We start from the raw sequence: 19903 nt of genomic DNA, 5'->3' as shown, positions 1-19903 counted from the left end.
AGATGGGATTGGTATTTGTGAGGCAACATTCCTGTAAGTAGGAATTTTTTTCATTCAAAAGCAAATAAAATTTTGGCAAAATAATATCCTCCTTCACTTACTTATATGTTAGATTCTTTCATATATGCATATATATAGGTTAGATATAGTACCTGGTACATAGTAGGTGATTAATAAATGTTTATTGATTAACTCTCCCTCTCCTGGCCAAAGGAAGGTAAATTTTTTTCACAGTGATAAATTGTTATTTTTCAACCTTTAAAAGTTCTTTAGACAGATTCTTGAAGTGGTGGTTCATAGCCATCAGCCCTTTCTACATTTGTGCCTGTTTCATCTCCTGAAGGTTTTTCAGAGCCACCACCTTCACCATGCAGTTCCATTAGCTTTCCCAATTCAAATTTTGATTTCTTGAGCATCTTGACTTTTCAGACAAATACATCATAGAGAGAGGGTAAATGGACTGGCAAGCCTTTTGTATGTCTTTTCCAATGCTGTCTGGAATCAGTTTATTGACAAGTTCTTTCAAGTCATTTGTCTTCACCTCTTGGGTCATGATTTCCATCATTTTCTGATGAATTTGATGGACCTGTTGGTACTGGGCATAAGAGGTCTTACAGATCTGGTTGTTGTGCTTTTTGGTAAAACCAACCCAAAAGAGATGGAGCAAGTACCCATCAGTAGTTCTGACATCAACATGGGCTTCAGTCATGGTCTGCCACTTTTTGACCATGGAGCACATCTTGTCCCAGGTAAGGTCCATTCCATGGAAATTAGCCAAACAATTTTTACCCTGAACATCTTCCGTAATTAACTTGAACTTATGAAAAGCAACCTCATCAATCTGCAGATCAGCAAGGCTCACTTCAAAACTAGACCCTTGAGACAATCAGAGGCAATATTTGTTCCTTGAGTCCTTGTAGCCAGTGTTTTGCCAACATTTCGAATGTTGAACATAGCTGGTGCTTTTGCATCATACCAATCCTTCTTTGAAAATGGATCAACTGGGGTGGCTAGGCGGTGCAGTGAATAGAGCACCAGCCCTGGAGTAGGGAGGACCTGGGTTCAGATCCGGCCTCAGACACTTAACACAAAAAATAGCCGTGTGGTCTTGGGCAAGTCACTTAACCCCAATTGCCCTCCAAAAAGCAAAAAAAAAAAGGATCAGCTACTTTCTTCTTGGCTCCTTTTTTGCCTCCTTTGCTGAGGCAATTATTCTTGCCCACCACCATGATCCCGCTCTGAAAGCCAAAAGCAGAAAGGTAAATTTTGATGACAGAAAGCTGCCTCATTAACTTGGGATTTATTGGCTAGATTTCTTTCTCAAAGACCAAACCTTAAACCCACTTCACTCTGGAGCTCATAGATTGGACAATAGGTCTCTGCCCAAGCACCACTTAATTGCTATTTTTGGGCCCTCCTGGCTCAGAGTGAATGTAAATAGTAACTGTTTCTCTTTTGGCCAGCAACCCTGAAGGTCTTTCCCTCCCAGTTTGATTTTTCTTTTAAATTGACTCACTTCTTAAAGATACCTATTCACTGAATGGGTGTTACCTCATTCAAAGTGAGAACCTGAAAAGACCTTAGCTTAAAAGGGTCAGGGTCTCCCATTGCATCCTGGGCCTCTGGAGCAGAAAGTGAGGCTGGTGACCTTGCACAGTCCTCCCTCACTCAAATCAAAGTCAACCGCAAGTCACATCATCATCTACCTGACGTCATGGTTCTCTTCAAGAACAAAGACAAACACAACAATTAACTAACTGGTATAGATATAAATAATAGTGATAGATGGAGATAGAGATAGAAATGATAGAAACAGTGTATGGACTGGCCTCTCCAAATAACTAGATACAAAAATGATTTCTTTTGCTGGAGACACTGTACTTTATGAACAAAAAAGTATCCTGGAAGTATCCTCAACATGAAGCTAGCAGGATTTTATATGTACATAAACACACATATATATCCAGATACATATTTAATATATGTGTATATATGCACACACATAGAAAGTGTATATAAATCAATGTCAGAAATACAGTATGGTGAACATAAAATAGTGAAAAAAAGCACTAGGATTGGAATCAGAGGATATGGGTCCAAATCCTGACTACTTACTCCCTAAGTGACCTTGGGTAAGTCTCTTCAACTTTCTGAGCCTCAGTTTCCTATATGCAAAAAGGGGATGACACTTGGACCTTTCTCATAAGAGTTGAGATACGAATTAAATGAGACGAAATACATGAAGTCCTTTGTTACCAAAAAGTGATTACAAATATATGAGCTGCTCCCACTGAAAATTTCTTTTCCCCCTGGAACTATAGGTAGAAAAAGTCCACCATAGTAATTAATTCAGAAAGCACTGATTAATATTAACTGTGCAAAGAACTTGATTTCTATGGGACATGCCAAAAATTCTAAACATGAGGTTTACATCAGTAAGTTCACAATCTAACTAGAGACACAAGACATGGAATGATAGCATCTATTGCCTTATGTTAATTGAAAGTCAAAGAGTCTTAAAACTTTTGCTAAATGGTTGTATGACCTTGGATAAATCACTTCCTTTCTCTAGATCTCAGTTTCCCCATCTGTCACATAAAGGGGTTAGACACTAGATGGTATCTACAGCCACTTCCAACTCTAAATCTTAGGAAAGCTATAAATGGTATCTTTTAGAGTCATGAGTGACAGCTTCCCCTCCCCATTCCAAACAGACTAGTGTGTGATATTGTCTATTGCCAAGTGCTTCACCCCTGACATCTGAATAAGAGCTACCACATTAGAGACAGCATAGATTTGAGTTAAGAGATTAACTAAAATCACTTTTATAAGACAGGGCTTTTTTCTTACCTACCAAAACATTCAACAAATCATTACTAATTGTGCTAAGTATTTATAACAATTCTGTAAGTGTTTGATTTTTTTTTCCATTTGGGCAAATGATAAGCCCTCTATTTTTTATTATATGGTCTTCCAGAGTTGTCATGGCTGAAAAATTCATCCTCCTATGATCAACCTGTTGACCTCAGATGATGGACATATAGCCACCATTGACCCAGCTGAATAGGATCTGCCAGAGCTTTTTTCTATAAAGAAGTAGGGCAGCAAAGTGGACTAAGAGCTGGGCTTTGAGTCAGGAAAGCCTGAGTTCAGATCCTGTCTGACACTTCCCAGCTAAGTGAACTTCATCTTGCATCAAGAGTCTGTGAACTTGATTTTTCTATTAATATATGGATATTTCAAAATTGTTGGATTGCTTTGTTATCTGATATATTTTATTTTATGCATTTGAAAACACGTTTATGAGGACTTCAGAGACTCAACAGACTGCTAAAGGGTTCATGATACAAAAAGAGCCTAGGAATCCCCCTTAATTAATCTTCAAACAAATCTTCATTCTCCCAGCTATACTTTGTACCCTCATTTTCCTTTCTTGTGATGTACTCCCCTTTATTTTCTGTCCATGCTTCAAGGACCTAAGGGCCTAAATATAGAACAGGAAGTGATCTTGGAGGTCATCTCTTTCTGTCCCTTGATTTTACAGATAAAGAAATTGAGTAAAGCCTGGTGAAGCCTATGCAGTCCTTCTCAGAACCATATTTTTAAATGAATTTCTAAAAAACTCCAGATTACAAAGGGAACTGGCAACATTGAAATACAGTTATCAACATGTTAAAAGAAAATTCAAGATCATAGGCCCTCATTGCAAGATGTAGTTCACTTCACTAGGAAATGTCTGACAAGATCTGAACCCATGTCTTCCCAACTCAAAGTCCAGTTCTCAATCCACTTTGCCATCCTATCTCTCTACAGAAAATAATTTCAATTTCCAGTGAAGCAACTCACTTCATCTTGACAGGACTAGATTTCCCCATTCACAAAATAGGAGTGATAATAATTGCTGGGGTATTTTTAGACAGGCAGCATAATACAGTAGACTGTGGAGCCAGATAGGGGTTCAAATCCCTCCTCAGATACAAACTATGTGTCTTCAGGTATGATCACCTAATCTCTCTGAGCCTCAGTTTTCTCATCTGTAAAATGGGGATAATAGCACTTGCTTCACAGGATTGTTGTGAGAATATATGAAAGAGTCTATTAGGCACTTCACAAAAGCATAAAGTGCTCAATAAATGCTACAAGTGTTAAATACGTGTTGCACATGAGAGTTGTCAAACACAGTCAAATGTAATTAGAACTAGATTAAAATGTAATTGGGGAATATTTGATGAAATGCAGTGGAAGCAAGAAAACATTATTATCTGACTTTCTGAGTTCATATGCAGCCACGGGATGCTTATCTATGGCTTAGTGGCCCCCATTTCTCTTTGAGTTTGAGCAGAACTTCAGTGGTGGCCATTAATTGCATCTTTTAAAACCAAGACTTTGGAGACTGAGCTCAAAGTAAATGCTTTGATTAGTCAGAGTCAGTAAGTGAGAACTTTGGCATTGGATTTAAGAATGCAAAAGACAAAAAAAGAAATTAGAAAGCCCTGAACATGAGGACAAGGATTCATCTGAAAGCTCATTGGACATAAGTCCTACAGAGATTGGCCAACAGTGACCCATTTTTGCATGTAATTTTTTGGAAATATCAGTCCACAAATGAAGTCAATTCAAATGTGCTGAGCTCAATCTGGAGAAAACAACACTCAAGACAGTCTCCACCTTCAAGGATTTTATATCTTCATTGAAAAGACCAAATGGATGCAGGTAAAAAGACAATTTACAAAACAAAGTAGTTTTGACCATTACCAAAGCAGTAGTATGAATCCTGCAAATGGCGATCAGAGGGGAGAGATCTGGGGGTCTGTGAAATTTTTTTTAATATGTTGCTAAATGTTTTTAATGAACTGGGCTTCAAGGAAAACATCATGAAAAAGGCTGGTCTCAGAGAACTCTCTTAGTACTGTAGTGGACATCTGAGAAATAATAGGACAGCAAAGCCAATTATAATTTAGGAGTGTTTATTAACCAGCTGGTGACTGCCTCCCCAATAGGGAAGACAGCATAGAGTCTCCTGAAAGATGCATTTTTATAGAACTAGGTGTTGCTAATCAACAAAATGTGGTTCCAAGGGGGTGGGGGGTACCATTTCTAGTAAAGTCTTGGCTACCTAACAAGAACAGACTTGTATCTGGGGTATGTTTCTAGCAACACAGGTGAAACGTTCCTTCACTATTATGGCCCATCAGGTGGTTTCCAGGGACCCTGGTAGGGGCCCCTTCTGGCAGGTTTTAGGGGCCTTTGGTGTATAATTTCTGATGGGCACTTCAGTACTTGTATAACATTGGGCATGCCTCAGTTTCTTCCTTTGTAAAATCAAAGAACTGAAAGAGATGACCTCAAGATCATTTCCAGTTCTATATCTAGGATCTTAGGACCTTAAAACACAAATTAGAAGGAAAGGGAAAATTAATATACAAAGGTGCAGAGATAGAAATATGAACATTTGTTTGGAAGATTAGTCTGAGTGGACTTGTTGGCCTGTTTTGTATCATAGAAGCTTTTGCAGTCTGGCAAAGCCTATGGAGTCTTCAGAATCATGTTTTCAAATGCACAAAATAAAATACATCAGATTACAAAGGACACCAGCAATATTGAAATGTAGTTAATGACATTTTTTTTTAATCAAGCTCATGGATCCTCTAGACTGGGTGGAGTTTGCATAGGTGGTAATGGGCAACAAAACTGGGATCAAATTGGAAAAAGACCTAAAATGCCAACCTCAGGAGTTTGGGATTTGTCCTAAGCAATATGATGAAAATCATGAGTTAAAAAGATTAATCCGAAATTATGGACTGGTCTACCTATTTGCCTAGTTTCCTTTTGTACTGAAACACAAGTAGTATGTGAAGATCTGAGAATAGAATGTCACCCGGTGAAGAATGAGGAGCTATGTAATGGTTCTACTCCCAGGTGAATGAAGGAGGGGAGAGGAATCCACAATATCCAGGGAGTCAGGTCTGACTATTTTATTAGGGAGCATGTTAAGAAGCAGGAGCCGGAAAGGAGAAATGTGATTTGGAAATAGTTTGGGAGTCAATTGGGCATGGAGAGACAGGGAGGCTGTTCCAGATGTGGTAGGATAGGGTTGGGGGAGGGAGTAAAGGGGAGAGGATAGGGAAATATGAGGAAGGGTCAACTATCTGCTCCATAGAAACCAGCCCAGAAGAGAGAAAATGAAAGCCTCAGATGGGAGGGCACAATGCCCCTTGCAAGAAAGAGCTCCAGGCGTTTGGTGCAGCAGGAAGAACTTGAAAGTTTAAGAAAAAGAAGAAAAATACAGAAAAGAATAAGCAAGTTATGGGAGGAATATTTTTTTTCTTTTTAATATAAAGCTTTTATTCTCCAATCTCAACAATGACATGTCTTTTTAAAGAATAATCAGATAAGGGAGCAAATAGAAACTTGTTTTAAACTTCACAGAACCCATGGTAGGACAATATTTACATTAAATTTAAAAGCAAATGAAATAACAGGTCAGTGAACATTGGAGCAGTTTTGCCAGTTAACATGCATTTATTACTGACAGATAACCAACAGGCTGGGTTTTGAATAACAAAAATAAAACAGTAATAGGAAATTGGGTCTGAGCAGGCAGTCTTAGGAGCTTTCATGAAGAAGTAGATTCTTCGATTATCTTTCTAGTGTTAAAAGTACCTTAATGAGAAGGAAGAAAGAATTTTAAATGTTTCTTGGTTTTTTTATCCCCTTTGGAAGTGGAACATGCTCAGATTTTAGGTGATTATAAGTGAGAAAGATTTTGGACTCCTCCAAAATAGAAAATTTGACCATGCAACGAAGCAGAATTATTTAATTACATTAAGTTCATTAATTAAAATAGTCGCATCAAGACAGTTTGGGAGAGAATAAATTGTCTCTCTTTTTATTTGCAGCTACTTGTTAAAACAAAGCCCTTAAATCCACAGTAAAATCTTAGAAGGACCTTAGAGATTATTTAGTCCAAGGGTTCTTAACCTGGGGGTCTGTGAAACTTGTTTTTTTAATTTGTTGATAACTTTTTTTAATAGAACTGATTTCCTTTGTAATCTGATGTATTTAATTTTATGCATTTAAAAATGTGATACTGAGAAAGACTCCATAGGCTTTGCCAGACTGCCAAAGGGTCCATGATAACAAAAAAAAAAAGAAAGAATGATCTAGAAATCTTGGTCAAGTACAACATCCCCATTTTATATAGGGGGAAACTGAGGACCAGAGAGAGGAAGAGGGCTTGCCCAAGATGGTGCTAGAGGTGGGATCTGAACTCAAATCCTCTAACTTCAGGTCTATTGCCCTTCCCACTGTGCCAGGTGGTGACCTCTGAAGACAACCTGCCTCACTTAAATACAATTCACAAGCAAGTCAAGACATCACCCTCTTTGAGAAAGAAGGACCAAAGACGACAATAGAATGTCAGACTTATAAATGGGAGTGACAGAGAATGGAAAGGAACATGTCTGGTTAATTCACCTATTTTGCAAATTAGTCATCATCAGGGAAGCTGTAGTAGGTCAGAGTAATTGGATCCAAGCCATGACTTTATCAGCAGTCAATGAAGCCCTTCAATGTACCAAGCTATCCCTTGCTGAGTGACACCCTCCAGGGCACCTAACAGTCTTGGGATGCCCCAAAGGGGTTAGAACACGGGATTCGGTTACTGAAAACTTTGAGCAAGTCATACCTGGTGTGGCTCACCTTCTGGTCGTTTTAAAACATCTCAGTTTCACCATGAGGGAGAGTTCCCCCGGAGTTATTTTATTACAAAATAAAATGCCTATTAAGAAGGCAAACTCATGCCCAGTCCGACAGAGTGGCCATTGTAAGATATGCAAAGGGTGACGCTCAGCTGGGACAGCCCTTACTTGTTTTGCCCAGTGCAGCCACCAGGGGGTGGGGGCTGGGGGGAACCAATTAATTCATTGAATTGGGCCATGTGTCCAGCATTCCTTTCCCCCCTGGCAGAAGCAGCATCTATGCAAATAGAATTTTCCATTTTTTTTCAAGAAGGGGTTGGAGGGGAAAAGTAAGAGAGTAAGAAGGAGAAATAGAGAAAACAACTGAGTGGGAAAGCGGTGTCAGGTTCAATGATTTTATTGAGGTTGAGGCAATCCCCATGGGCTTTTCCCAGGTAAATGCTCCCCAGTTTCCATGGGCATTCTGCCTGCATTAGGATCAGGAGGAGTCAGGGGCCGGTGTCTGGTGATTTGAACATGAAGAAGTCCCCAACTGGCAATATTGGGGCGTGTAAATTATTCTTCTGCGTCAAGATTTGGCATGACCAAGGTCAGCGCTACAGAGGGAACAGAAAAACCTTTCATTAGCCTCTCAGGAGATATTAAAAAAAGAAAATAAAAAGTAAAGCCTTTCAAAGAAGAAATTTCAGCCCTCAGCAAAACTGGTGAAAAATCAAGTTTTTGTGGTTTCAATAAAAGCAAAGGATTCTGTGGTTTTCCCTCAAATTTTTCACCGTTTTCCATAAAAACAAAAGCCAATATTTGAAACCGTTTTTCCTATGAAAGTGGCAACATTTTGCCTGGGGACAAATGTTTGAGAGAGAGAAAAAAAAATCTCCTCCTCATTCCAGGCCTGTGAAATTTCCCGTTTTGTTCCTTCAGAAACCACTGACTTGCCTGGCAGTCGTCAAATTTCACCTGTAGCCAAATTTATATACCCTGGATCATATAAATGTGCTTCAGTAGGAGAAACTCCACACCATGAAGAAAAGATTCATTCCTTGGAGTTATAGGTCTAAAAATAAGGGAAAGCATTTTACGTTGTGGAGAGTGGCTCAGGAAGGTGGAGGCGTGACTCATGACCATCACTGAGGAGACTTCTGACGCATAAGTTTGAGGCTTGATTGAGGCCCAGCTCCACGGGTCCAAAAATTGCTCCTACCTAAAGCCCACTTCTGTTGTGCTTTTTGGAATTGGAAGGGACCTTAAAGGTCTTCTCATCAGAATTCCCTGCTGAGAGAACTTAAGCTTTGACAAAGAAAGCAGCTTGTCCAGGGTTACAGGAGTCAGTGGTAAAACTGAGACTAGAATCCAGGTCTCCCCAGTTCAATGCCCTTTTCACAATAACGTGTCACTTCTCTGATCATTCCATTATTCAAACTGATGTATTTCATAAGTCCTAGAGCAAAGGACATTAAGACTATTGGCAGAAACTCACAGACTTCCTTATTCTGAAACAATGAACACAATGAGAGAAGAGGACAAACTGTTTCTCTGTCTTCTAGAGGTAAGGTTTTGGGGTTTTGTTTGTTTTGTTGTTTGTTTGTTTGTTTGTTTTCCCAAGACCAGCCTCAAGCCTTCTGGATATATATATATATATATATATATATATATATATATATATATATATACACACACATACATAGAGAGAGAGATGTGTGTGTATATACATGTGTGTGTATGTATGTATGTATGTATATATATACACACATACATATATGTAACATTCTTATCAGGCTTTGATAGAGAAAATTAGAAATGTACCAGCGCTCTGGGTCTCTGAGTATATGGAGCCTCAGTTGTCCATATCACTAATCCCTGAGATCATCATACCTTAGAGCTGCAAGGGAATTTTGAAGATAATCCAGTCCAGTGACTTTTACTCTAAAACAATTCCCCTTTCTGGGTCTCCAAAAGAAAGCCAACTAGCCTCTATCTGAATCCTTTGAGTGATCGGGAACTCATTTCTTTGAGAGGTAGAGTAGCATTGAAGAGCTGGCATTCAAGACAGAGCCAGGAAGACTCTGGTCTGAATTACGTCTTAGACTCTTCACAGCCGTGTGATTGTAGCTAATCCTTCCATAAAGTAGTTTGCAATTCCTAAAGCATTCCTATCTTTGCCCCTTATCTTCAAGAAGCATCCTGTTATGTTTTCAGACTGATCCAACTATTAGAAAATTCTCCCTTGTGACTTCAGGAAAACCTGGAAAGACTTACATGAATTGATGCAAAGTGAAGTGAGCAGAACCAGGAGAACATTGTAGACAGTGACAGCAACATTGTATGATGAACAATTGTGAACAACTTAGCTATTCTTAGCAATACAATGATCCAAGACAATCCCAAAGGATTCATGATGAAAAATGCTATCCAACTCCAGAGAAAGTATTAATATCATCTGAATACAGACTGAAGCATAATATTTTTCACTTTCTTTTTTTCTCCCTTTATTTTTGTTTTGTTTGTGTCTCCTTGTACAAAATGACTAATATAGAAATGTTTGCATGATTGTCCATATATAACCTATATCAGATTGCTTACTGCCTCAGGGAGAGGAGAAGAAAGGGAAGGAAGGATAGAATTTGGAGCTCAAAACTTTTTTTTTTTTAAGTAACTGTTAAAAAACTGTTTTTAAGTTTTAAAAACAAATGTTAAAAATTGTTTTTACATGTAACTGGAGAAAACAAAATACTAAATAAACAAACAAACAAATTGTTTTTACATGTAACTGGGGGAAAATAAAATACTTTTAAAAAGAAAAAGAAAGCTCTCCATTATGTTAAGCTTATTCTTCTCCCTGTAGCCACAGAGAACAAATCTCCTCCCTCTCACTCAAGTCCTTCAAACATTTGAAGACAGTTAAAATAATTATAGCCAATATTTATATAGCCTTTTAAGACTAGCAAAGAGCTTTACAAATATAATCTTGTTCAATCTTCATGACAACCTGTAACAGCAAGGACCCTGGCATACCCAGGACGGCCAACTAGCATAGGTTCTTTGATTTGATTTCTAGGAACCACTGATCAAAAAGGGGTTAAAAATCCTACTTTTAATTACTTTTATTAGTTCAAGGGAAAGGTCAACACCCTGAACATCAGAGAAAATATAAGTAGAGAAATTATCATAAAGACCAACAGACAAGGCTCTGACTGCCTGAATCAAAGAAATATTGCTATGCACTTTACATACACCACTGGATGGAGAGATACTTTACATCTGAGCAGTTGGGGGTATGAACATATGGCTACTCAGTCTCGACCAGGAAATCACAAGGTCCTTCTCATAATCAAACTCGCAAAGCAAAATACTAACTCAGAGTATTTATACACTTCTCAAAGGCAAAAGGCACCACAATTCTCATGACTCAGTGCCTAATTAGCTTAGTACCAAAAGGTGTGAAAGCCTTCCTATAGGCAAGCCTCCCCTAAGTAAACTTCTCTTTAAGCAAGTTTCTTCCCCAGTGGGCTCTATGTGATTCAGGAGGTATTGCAGCAGAACACTTAGGCCTATTAGTGGGTGGGGAAACTCTTATATCCCATTAACCTTACACAACCCTGGGAGGTATAGTGCTATTATGATCCCCATTTTATAGATGAGGAAACTGAGGCAGGCACAATGCTTTTATAATCATCATTCCTTAATACCAATATCAGCTCTCTACCAGACACTTGGCATAGAGAAGGCTGGGCTATGTTCGGTTCATTAGCAGACATAATGATTTAAATTATTAAATCAAAAGATAAGAAAAAGAATTAGAAAGACATAGAGAAGAGAGACTGAGAAAGAAAGATACAGAGAAATATAGACAGATACAGTAAGAGACAAAGAGGGGAGAGGTAGAGAGAAAATAGAGAATGAGAAAGATACAGAAGGAGGGAGAGAGAATGAGAAAGAAAGAAAGAGGGAGGAAATGAGAGAGAGAGGCACAGAGAAAGAGACAGACAGACAGAATAAAAGAGCACAGTACTTGAAATCATGGATTATAGACCCTTCTCTATGGCCAGCCTTAGACAAGTAACTTTCTGTCTTCTGGTCCTCACCAGTGAAATGAAGAGGCCGGTCTGACTGGTCTCTAAGGCCCTTTGCAAGTCATTCTACATTCTAAAGCCTTCTAACATACCAGAATCACTCCTTCTAAAATTTAATGATCATACCTTCTGATATGACAGCTACCCCCACCTCAGTAGTCTTAAGAGGAAAAGACCCCATACAGCTAAATAAGATACTGAACAGAAGCATTTGATCTTAGAAACACATGAAAAGGAAAAAAAATATTAGGAAAGAATTTGATTTCTAAATATATTTTTAATTACCTGTAAATATTTCTAAGAGTTAAATTAAATTGAATGCACTCTGTCATCATGTGAGTTTTAATGAGCCACTTCCTTCTTTTAGAACTCAGTTTCCTCTATAAAATGAGAACTTTAGACTAGGCGACATCTAAGGTACCTGACAGCCTCCAAATGCTACAGTCTTGAATTTCTTATTTCTCCTCAGATTCTATTTTAAGATAAGTAGTCCCCATCACACAGATTATCTACAATTTATTGGAATATATCTTGTTTGCACATAGCTAATTTACATCTTTAGTCCCCATTATCTCCAATTTATCCTGAATATGTTTTATTTGTACATAGCTAATTTACATTTTGTCTTCCCCATTAGAGTGTGAGCTCCTTGAGGGCAGGAATCTTTTGCCTTTCTTTGTATACCCCTATACTTAGCACAATGCCTGGAACATAGTAAGAGCTTAAGAAAAGCTTATTGACTGAATTAAGTTAACAGCAAACGAAATGTCATAGATTCATTAAATTTCCAATGATGCATTCTCATTGAATCTTTGCTTTTATTTATGACTGAAAAGTGAATGTCAATTAAAATGGTTTCTCTTTACATTGGCCTCTCCAAAGAGAGGTTTGGGAATCTGGATGTTAGTTTTGTGTGTGTTAGTGGAGAAAGACTGACTTAAATATGTTGGGAATTTCCTAGTGGTAAAAGTGAGTGGATTTTTTTTAAGGAAAATTTTATTGGGAATAATTTTTTTCCTTAGGTGTGAAAATTGGCAGGTAACTGCATTCTCTGACTGACTGCTGAAGACTAGGTTAATTAGAAATGAGGTCTGATTCCAAGACAAACATATTGAGCCTGCTAAGTCTTCTTAGGATGTTTGTCTGAAATGCTTCTGAAAATAGTATAGCTTTCTATAAAGAAATATTAGTCCTTGTTCATAAATGGAATTGAATATATGCACTAACCAAACCTATGCTAAATCGGTATGAGATGAGGGATTAGTCTCTGCTTTTATTTAAACAACCACATAGTTTTTTTTATCCTTTTTAATAAATTAAGCTGAGAAAGTGAATACAGACTCCATAATTTCTCCTCTAATAAGAATATGGGCAAATTTTTTAATCTGGTTCCCCAGTGTTTTGGTTCAAAAAATGTGATCCAATTAATTGTACAGCATTTGTTGATACAGTTGAACAAGCAGGATGATAGAATTTATAGTGCAGGAAGAGATCTTGAAGATCACTTTACAGTTGAAACTGAGATGCAAGGTCAACATTTCACACTGTATGCAAAGATAAACTCAAAGCAGGTATATAGGATTTAGACATAAAGGATGACAACACAGACAAGCTAGGTGAGTGCATAAAACATTACCTGTCCGATCTATGGAGGAGGGAAGAGGTCATAATTAAACAAGAGCCAGAAAGGATCATGCAAGGTAAAAAGAATAACTTTGATTACATTAAATTAAAAAGGTTTTACATAAACAAAATCAAAATAGCCAAAATTAGAAGGAAATCAGGTAGCAAGTTTCTCTGACAAAGGTATTATTTCTCAAATACTTCAAATATTTCTCAAAAGAATGGAGTCAAATTTACAAAAATAAGAGCCATTCCCCAGTTGATAAATGGCCAAAGGGTTCAAATAGGCAGTTTTCAGAAGAGGAAATCAAAGCTATCAGTAGTCATATTAAAAAAAAAAACACCCTGAATCACTAATTAGAGAAATGTCAATCAAAACAACTCTAAGGTACCACTTCCCACCCATCAGATTGGCTGAGATGACAGAAAATGAAAATGATAAATACTGGAGGGGATATGGAAAAATAGGGACACTAATGCATTGCGGGTGAAGTTGTGAACTGATCCAGCCATTCTAGAGAACAATCCGGAACTATGCCCAAAGGACTATGCATAACCTTTGACTTAGCAATACCACTACTAGGTCTGTATCCCAAAGAGATCAAAAGGAAAAGGACTTATTTGTACAAAAATATTTATAGCGGCTCTTTTTATAATGTGAAAGAACTGGAAATTGAGAGTATGCCCATCAATTGGAGAATGGCTAAACAAACTGTGATAAACAATTGTGATGAAATAAAATTGTGCTATAAGAAATTATGAGGGGGTGGATAGGTGGCACAGTGAATAGAGCACCGGCCCTGGAGTCAGAAGGACCTGAGTTCAAATCTGGATTCAGACACTTGACTCACTAACAAGCCATGTAACTTTGGGTAAGTCACTTAACCCCAATTTCCCTGCCTTCCCCCCTCCAAAAAAAAAAAGAAAAAAAAGACATTATGAGGTTGGGGCAGCTGGGTGGCACAGTTAATAGAGCATCGGCCCTGAAGTCAGGAGGACCTGAGTTCAAATCCAGCCTCAGACACTTAATACAAAACTAGCCATGTGACCTTGGTCAAGTCACTTAACCCCAATTGCCCTGCCTTCTCCCCTCCAAAAAGCAAAAAAAAAATTTCTGAGGTTGATTTTAGATGTTTGAGAAAACTTTTTAAAAAAGTAAAATGAGCAGAACCAAGAAAACACTGTACACAGTTAACAGCAATATTATACAATGATTAACTGTGAATGGCTTAGCTATTCTCAGCAATACAATTATCCAAGACAATTTTGAAGGACTTATGATGAAAAATTCAATCCACCTCCAGAGAAAGAACTGATGAACTCTGAGTACAGATTGAAGCAAATTTTTCTTCTTTTTTTTTTTTGCTATTTTTTCATAACATGGCTAATACAGAAATATGTTTTATATGACTTCATATGTATAATGGGTATCATATTTTTGCCATCTCAATGGGTGGGGGAGAAGTGGAGGGAGGGAGAAAATTTGAAACTGAAAATAAAAACAATTTTTTAAAAAAGAAACTGAGAGGCGGCCAGGTAGCACAGAGAGTAAGAGCACCGGCTCCAGTGTCGGGATGACCTGGATCAAATTCGGGCTCAGATACTCAGCACCACACCCAGAAATAACTGGCTGTGTAACCTTGAGCAAGTTACTTAACCCCGATTGCTTTAAAAAAAAAAAAAGAAAGAAAGAAACTGAGATGCAGATAAGGGAAATGACTTGCTTGCACAAGATCACATAGAGAGCAAAGAATAGAGCTGAATTTCAGTTCCAGATCAGCTGATTTCAAATCCAGTGATCTTTCTATTATAATATATGATATGACATATTATTATAATGAGATATAATATATTGTCATTAATCACAATTATATGACATTTTAAGGTCTGCAATGTACTTTACAAAGCATTCTCATTTGATCCTTACAAAAATCCTATGAGGCAGGTGTCATTATTATGCCCATTTTACAGACAGGGAAAACTAAGAGTTAGTGATATCTGAGACAGAATTTGAACCTAGGAGCGCGAGTAAGAGCACCGGCACTAGTGTCGGGATGACCTGGGGATCAAATCCAGGCTCAGATACTTAGCACCACACCCAGAAATAACTGGCCGTGTAACCTCGAGCAAGTTACTTAACCCCAATTGCTTAAAAAAAAAAAAGAATTTGAACCTAGATTTTCCTGCCTCTAAATCTAGCACTCTACCTTCTACTAACCTCTCCCATGACATTTACCTTGAATCTGTGTATAGAGAGAGAATAAATAACATGTAGATAAGATGACAACACCTGAGTTCAAACCTAGTCTCAGACATTTACTAGCTGAATGGCCCTGGGCAAGTCACTTAACTTTTGTCTGCCTGTTTTGTCAACTGTAAAATGGGGATCAGAATAGTACCTCCCTCCCAGGGTTGTTGTGTGAATCAAATGAGATGATATTTGCAAAGTAATTTGTAAACCACCATGCACTATATAAATGCTTTGTTATTGTTGGGTCATTTTCAGTGGTGTCCAACTTTTCACTTTCTTGCCAAAGATACTGGGATGGTTTGCCATTTCTTTCTTCAACTCAATTAACAGATGAGGAGACTGAGGTAAAAGAAGTGACTTGTCCAGGGTCACACGGTTAGTTAAATGAGGCCAGATTTGAACTCGGGAAGATGGAATCTTCCTTGCTACAAGGCCAGTGTTCTTTCCACTGTAGCACCAATCTGAAATAGGGATCACGCTCCTTGGGGGATCCATTCGTCTCCATCACTCCTGCTTTCACTTATGTGATGCTACACAGTGAAGATTCTTACCAATAACACTGCATAGGAAATACTGAAGAACTTGGTCCAAGGACATGTAGAAAAGGACTTCAGACTCTTTCTGAGAGTCCCCTCTCTGGCCAACACTTCCTCATGCATGTTGCCTCCTTCCATTGGAACGTAAGCCCCTTGAAGTCAGGGATTATCTGGCTTTTAATTTAAGACTCCAGTACGTAGTACAATCCTTGGCATGTGATGAGTACTTTCTCATTCATTCATCCAAGACAATGCTCCTAGATAAAACCATATAAATCTGGAATTTGAATACATATGGCACATACAGTACTGAGTTACATTGTATAAAGCAAGAAAGGTCTATGATGGCAGCCACTGTTGCCATTCAAAGAAAGAAAGAAAGCGATGTTTGTTCAATGGGTATTTATTGAATACTGAATGGGTGAGTAGCTCCCTCCTTGGCACTATGGAATATATAAGAAAAAAAATCTCACATTCACATGTGTAGCACCCCTCTAAACAGCCAGAGTTCATCTCTTCCAGAGATGTCTCCTCCATAGAATCACTATTTAAAGAGTGTATACTGAGTTTTCAAGGCCATTAAGAGGCATGAACCCCTCCTGGATCTGGATCCCTGCTTTGTCATGGCAGAGGGGAGGTGGAACTCAATGAAACCATGAACAATGCAGTGCAGGAATATGCAAGATGGACAGGTCATAGTGAAGAGTTGTGACAAAAGATCCCCTGGAGGACGAAATGACAAACTATCCCAGGGCTCTGCCAAGACACTGAACAGTATTATGGAGGACAGAAGGTCTTGGCATCCTATAGCCCCCGGGGTGACAAAGAGTTGGCCATTACCAAACAAAAAAGAGGCATTGCTTGCCTTTCAGCCAGCCAATGACTAGCAGCAAGTTTGACAAATGAAAATCTCAACATTTCTTTGAATTTTAAGACTTTGACACCTCCTTGTTTCTATTGTATTTTATAATTTTATTAACTGGGTTGGGGGAAAATCAATAAATCCAGTTATCTTCAGATTACCTTCTCTACCATCCCCCTTCACATAGGTATCCACAAACTCTATGAGTCGATCAGTGAACAAGCATTGGCATCAAAGTGACTCCATGGGTAGAGCCTGGACCTGGAATCAAGAAGACCTGAATCCAAATCCCAGCCTCCAATATTTAATAGCTGTGCATCCTCTGTCTGTCTCATTTTCCTCATCTATAAAATGGGATTAATCATAGCACCTACTTGTAAAGCACTTTTCAAATCTTAAAGTACTTTATAAATTCTAGCTATTATTATTAACTGCTCACTGTGCACCAGGCACTACACTAAATAATCATTGGGTATACAAAGAAAGGCAAAAACAGTCCCTGCCCTCAAGAATCTTATATTCTAATGCAGGAGACAACATGTGAATAATTAGGTAAATACTAGATCCACACATGATAGATGGAAGGCACGCCGAAAGGTAGACATTAACAGATGGGGGCCTCCTGAAGAAGGTGGTATTTGAGCTGAGTTTTAAAGGAAGTCATTCCTAAGATCCTGTGAGCTTATAATAACATTAGCCAGATTTGCTAGAAAATCATTTGACTCCCCACTAGACTTTGCCCATGTCGGCCAGCATTTTAAAACATATCCCACCAACCTCTGCTTTCAAATTCTTCTCGCCCCAGGAGCTAAAGCTGGTGCCGTTCCAAGAGCTAGAGAAAGAAAGAAAAGAGGCCCGTCCCTCACTGACCTGGCTGGTGGCTAGCTTGCAGTACACACTGTTCTGTGTTCAGCTGAAACTTTAGTTATAAAAACCCAGAGGCATCCAGCTGATTTTAGAAAAGGGAAAAAAACATCTCAGTGGGATGCTCCCCCCATCCTGTGTTTACACGAAGAAAACACTCTAATAGAACAAGGACAGAGAAGTACTTCCAGCCCTAGGGTGAGAGTGAGAATGAATTGCAAAAGGAAACCCAGGCCCCACTGGCCAAGCAGCCTGCATGGATGAGCTACAGGAGAGGGTTTAGCAACAATCAAAATGGAGGGGTGGGGAAGAATAACTAAGTCGCATCTCACCCTGAGGGCCGAGAGCTCTTCATCTCCTTCCTCCCCCTTGTAGATTGGCAGAGACCCTAGATAAGAAAAAGTCATGGGAGGCCCAGAGTAAGAGAAGAAATCTACCCAAGGGCACATATGTGGTTAATGGTGAAATTGGGACATGAACCTCTTAATTCCCACTTTCTACTACACCAAGTTGACTCTAAGCTGAGGAACAAAGATGGCCCCATGCCATGTTCTCACTGGCCCAACATTCTCTCCTGGGATGTTTTGCGACAAAATGAAGGGAGGAATACCTGGGCTTTTCATGACTCCCTAAGAGTAGTTGGCCATAGGGTAATAGCTCAATCTAATGGAACACTACTGTCCTGGTCAAGACTCTTATCTGTTCCACAGATGAACTTGGTGTTTAATAAACTGGAGGATATAAATCATTTCATTAGCTCTTTTCTCTCTCATTTCCCAAATACATTCATTTGAGTAGAGTTGGAATTAGAAATAAATTACCTAAGTCAGGAGAGGGTCCTAGATGTATAGCTTCAGACAATTCTCTTGCTCACTGTGTGCCTCAGCCTCCTGATCTATAAAATATGGCTAACGATACTGATACTACATCCTGCAAAGGGCCAGTGTGAGGAAGGTACTTCGTAAACTTGTCCTTTTTTAAAGCCATCATTTGGAAGTAACGGGGAACATCATGGTATGTGCTTGAAGCCATCCAGCTCTGAATGCTTTGAGTTTACCAATGGTTCCCTGAAAAAAACTCATTTCTACCATTCTCTACTATATGCAAGGACCTGTACTAGTTGCTGAGCATATAAAAACAGAAAGAGAATAGTACCTGTCTCCAAGAAGCTTGTGCTCTTCTAGGAGAATACAACATTTGCACAGAGTAACAAATGCAACTCAAAACCCTAACTGGGGTGGGGAAGGGACATCAGGAAAGGCTCTGCCAGGGCCTGATACCTCACTTTTGAGACTTGCTGGAAGCAAAGAAAGGCAGAGATGAAGCTGGGCTGAGGAGGGAGTGTCTTTAAGTACTCAGGAGAGATTCAAGGCAAAGAACTTGAACATGGATAGACTGCTGATTTTCCCCCACTTTTAAGCTCAATGAAAAGGGGAAAAGGGAAGTGCTGTCATTGGATGGAATTTATATGGAATATCTTCTGCTGGCTAGACGTCCCTCCAACGGAAGAGAAGCCATAGTGGACTCAGAAATCTGCTGGGAAGTTGACTGACAGAGGAAGAAGCATGGTATAATGAAAAAACAAGGGATCCCATGAGCATTTTTAATGGAATTTTTAAACCTGAGCAGGTCACTTCTCTCTGAACCTCAATCCCCTCATCTGTGGAATAAAGGATATAGACTAGATAGATTTTAAGGACCCTTCCAGTTCTAAATCTTATGAATTTTAGACATTTTCAAGATGCACTTCTATATTCATGATTGATCTATTTGCTGTAGATTCCTACCAACTGTCAAAAATGCACCAATGAAAATAATCCTTCATCAGCTAGGGATAGACCCTTTCCTATTTCATCCTTGATTCCTAGGATTTAATCAATATCCTGAATTTAAATGGTGAGATTTTAAGATGTGCCTGAATTCATAATCAGATGACCACTCTACATATGTAACAATAGTCTGAGGACTGGTCAACTTCATAATAAGTTGGAACCAGA

At 38.7% G+C, this 19903-nt stretch overlaps 1 pseudogene; it reads right to left on the bottom strand.

The window, feature by feature from the left end:
- Window positions 1-269: 269 nt before the first annotated feature.
- On the bottom strand, window positions 270-1229 carry LOC138159581 (small ribosomal subunit protein eS1-like; annotated as a pseudogene).
- Between the last annotated feature and the right edge of the window lie 18674 nt (window positions 1230-19903).

This window comes from Petaurus breviceps, unplaced genomic scaffold, assembly GCF_028583685.1.
Source record: "Petaurus breviceps papuanus isolate PSGF00001 unplaced genomic scaffold, PetGlider_PUasm1.0 176, whole genome shotgun sequence".
Lineage (NCBI taxonomy): Eukaryota > Metazoa > Chordata > Mammalia > Diprotodontia > Petauridae > Petaurus > Petaurus breviceps.
This window is presented reverse-complemented; position numbering and strand designations above follow the sequence as displayed.